The sequence below is a fragment of the Alligator sinensis genome, unplaced genomic scaffold, assembly GCF_000455745.1.
Source record: "Alligator sinensis unplaced genomic scaffold, ASM45574v1 scaffold1404_1, whole genome shotgun sequence".
NCBI classification, from domain to species: domain Eukaryota; kingdom Metazoa; phylum Chordata; order Crocodylia; family Alligatoridae; genus Alligator; species Alligator sinensis.
In genome coordinates this window covers 370972-375051 of record NW_005843008.1, presented here as the reverse complement: position 1 = coordinate 375051, position 4080 = coordinate 370972, and positions in this window count along the sequence as shown.

Genomic DNA, 4080 nt, shown 5'->3' with positions numbered 1-4080 from the left:
CAGCACACCTCAGCTGCTCCCTACTCATTAAGGCTTATTACCTTGTTTCTCAGGTGCCTTGTGCCTCTGTTAGCATCCTTGAACTTGACAGGGCCTAGTCACCTCAAGGATATTTAAGCACTCATGGAGTTGACTGCTCCTAGCCAGGTTCTGCCATTGAAAGGAGTATGATTATGTTGGGTGAAGTAGATATATTGAGGCTAGAAATCTCCTATGAACATGAGCAGTTCCTGCTCTAGCATGCAGATAGCAGGGAATTGTTACCAAATAAGTAGTTAATGGGCTGGTGTTTTTAAGCCATTTAACAAATGATGCTCCTATCTGATATGCAACCCCCCTTTATCATTATCTCCTGCCTTTAGACCCTTTCTAATTCCCCACACCCTTCTTCAATTGTAGAGGCCAAAGCTGGACACAGTCCTTTTTTGATGAGACCTAATTGGTGCCCAGTGGAGTGGCCCTATCATCTCCTGTTTTCAAGTATTCCCACTGATGCAGTCTACAGTCACATTTTTTGCAGCTGCTTCAGACTGTTAACTTGTGTTAAGTCTGTAATCCTCCGAAAACCCATGTCCTTCTCTGCACGGCCAGTGATCCCCTGTTCTGTATTTCTGGTTAGGATTATTCTCCTCAAGCGGTGACATCTTAGGGCACCTATACACATAATGGACCTCTGCTTGGACGCATGCTAATTAGCATGCACTGGAGCAGACTCAATCAAGTCTGCTGGAGTTAATTAGTGCACTCCAGCAGTCTCTGCATCACATGTATTCAGTGTCCCCATGTTTCAAAATGGGTGGTGGGGGCACTTTAAAGCTTGTTGAATGAGCTTTAATTAAAGCACCCCTGCCGTCACCATTTTGAAGCATGGGGATGCTGAATACATGAGACTCTGAGAGCTCTTTAATTAGAGAGCTGCTCTAATTAAAGCACCCGCCCCTCCACCCCAGAGCATGTGTATTAGATGCCCTTTGAGTTGTTAAACTTCATCCTGTTGCCTCTCACACAGCTTTTTCATCTATAAAAAGCCTTCTGAATTCTGTTTCTGTCTTCCAATGTGTTCACAGCGTTTCTAAGTCCTGTGCTGTCTTCAAATTGGTTCAGGAATTTTTATGTTCTGGCATCCAAATAATGAATAACCACATAAAATAACATCAGGCATAGAGCAGACTGCTGTGGAAACCTGTTTGAAATCTCTCATCTTTCTAATGGATCCAGAGACCTGGGCTCATTTAGTCCGGAGAAGAGAAGACCAAGAGAGGATTTGACAGCAGCCTCCAACTCCCTGCAGGGGGGCTGCAAAGAGGATGGAGCTGGGCTGTTCTCAGTGGGGGCTGATTACAGGACACGGGGCAATGGGCTCAAGCTGCAGCAAGGGATGTTGAGGTTGGATATTAGGAAAAACTTTCTCACTTGGAGGGTGGTGAAGCCCTGGAACAGGTTACCCAGAGAGGTGGTGGAGGTTTTGAAGACTCGGGTACACAAAGCCTTGGCTGGGATGATGTAGTTGGGGTCGGTCCTGCTTGGAGCAGGGGGTTGGCCTGAGGTCCCTTCCAACCCTCATTTTCTAGGGTTCTTTGTTTCTGATACACAGCTACCCTTTCCTTGCTGCTAGTGAGCCCATTACCTATCCCCCTTTGTCAATTTTATCTAGTCCACATTTCTCCAGTTTGCTTTTGAAATGGTCATGTGGGTCTTTGTCAAAAGTCCTATAGTAGTCTAAGTTCCTCTGAATTTCCTTCATCCATCTAGTTACTCTGTCATAGGAAATCCAAATTGTTTGGCACATCCCCACCCACCATTTTAGTGTCATAGTTATGGTTGGTGTCCTTGGTCACCGTGCCCTCTGGTTGAATGCATCCATGAAAGGACCACAAGTGAAATGATTGCTAGCAGTTCGTTGTGTTCAGCCTTGTCTGGCGTCTTATATGAAATAGGCCACAGACTCCTACCTTCCACCGAACAGCATTCCTGAATGCAAGCTAATGGTTTGTAATGAAAGAGAGAGTATTCATTTAATTAAATAGCTGCAAGTGCTATTCCATTTCATTCTTTGTGCTTTAAAAGAAACCCACGCAAGCAATGCACCCACTAGAACAGCATCCTTCTGGTAAGGCATCTTGTAAGATGCCTTCTTTTTCTAAAGGTAACTCATCAATACTACATACCCCCCCTGCTCCTACTCTCCCCCCTGCTGTTCATTCCCTGTAGGTTTGCTGACTTGTGGCAAAGTATGCAGTAACAGACACTAACTTTGAAGACTCTTGGGTATACTTTGACAGATGGAGACCAGCTGTAAGGAGAAAGCAGTGTTGCCTTAATAGAGAATATCCATCCTGAAGCCCAATGCATTGGTAGGTCAATAGTTTAGTTTTGTCCCAAGAATTAGAAATCCCAAGTTGAGGGGGTGTTCAGTGAGGAAGCTGATTTCCACCCAGAATGAAGGCATGGGGTTGCTGGCCTGGCTCCAGAGAGCTTACTCCCTCTGCATGCAGGGAAGAGGGATGGAGTCTGCTGCTCATCCAGAAGCCAGAAGTATGACTTGGTGACAGCCACTGCCAAATTGTCAGCAGCTTTTGGTTGAGCGGGAAGGGGAAAGGGAGTGACACTAACAACAGCTTCTGCTCCTGCTCCGTGCAGCCAACGTTCAGCCACGACTGGGAAAATCCTTTTCCCGCTTCTTGATGCCTTCCCTATACAAGGTTTGTCTCCTGTGGGAGCATGTGATTGTGAGATGTGGTGCCTGAATCCAGGTCTGGGCCCTGGCTGAACCTATTGGCAGGGATCTCTGCAGACTGCACTTTGTTGATTGGGGTATGTTTAATTAGGAGTGTTGTTTTCCTGCTCTCCTTTTATTGTACTGAGACCACATAGCCAGAATCCTTTAATTTATCTCTTCTCACCATATTGGTGGGTGTCCTCATATAGAAGTAATACTCCATGATATCTACTACGTTGTGACTTGACCTCCTGACATTAGTCTCATTGCTGGATGGGTGAGAGTATTGTCAACACCACAGAGCCTGCGAGAGTGGTCTTGTCTGTAATAAATGCATACACAACAATTTTGATGAGTCTCATATTGTCTTTTTTCAAGGAATCCTTGATGCAAAAGGCCTCGGCTAATACGAATTGCCCTGTGATTTCCTTGCTTCTACGATGGATTGGTGTTTTGTTCTGGTTTTTTTTGTTTGTTTGTTTGTTTGTTTTTAATTTGGCTTTTCTTCTGCCAGAGTTGTTGGTATCCATTGTGCTGCCTCATAGGATCATAGGAAAAGAGGATGGGAAGGGACCTCACAAGGTCACGTAGTCCAGCTCCCTGCTTGAGACAGGATCAGCCCTGGCTAAACCATCCCAGCCAAGTGTCTGTCCAACCTGCTCTTGAAAACCTCCAGGCATGGAGATAACACAGCTTCTCTAGGACCCTGTTTCGATGCCAGACCACCCTCAGGGTCAAAGTTCCTCCATCTCCAACTGAAATTTTCCCTGCTGCAACTTGAGGCCATTGCTCCTAGTTCTGTCCTCTGTGGCCAAAGAAAAAAGTCCATCTCTAGCCTCTCCGTCATTGGCCTTCAGGCATTTGAAGACTGTTTTCAACCTACTCCTCTGCCCCCACCTTGCCCCCAATATTCTTTTCTCTAGACTAAGTAGCCCCAGTTGTTTCAGCCTGTCCTCATCCACCTTGTGTTCCAGCATTTTAGTATTTTTTATTGCTTTTTCCAATCTCTCCACAACCTACTTGATGGATGGGGTGTCGTGGGTCCATAAGGGCACTCCTGCACTGAGCCACCCACATCCCTGTGCCTGACCAAAAACCCCACTTTGGGTGCCTCCCCAAGGGCAACTACATCTGGCCAACCCCCTACCTGAAGCACACCCACAAGACTAGGGTAACCACTGCTACCACCCGGTCCCTGGTCTTCGGTAGGGTTCTGGTCCCTGGTCTTTGGTAGGGTACAGACCCTGCACACCTAGGAGGTACTTAGCCCCAGCAGGATATATTTCATAGATTCATAGATGTTAGGGTCGGAAGGAACCTCAATAGATCATCGAGTCCGACCCCCTGCATAGGCAGGAAAG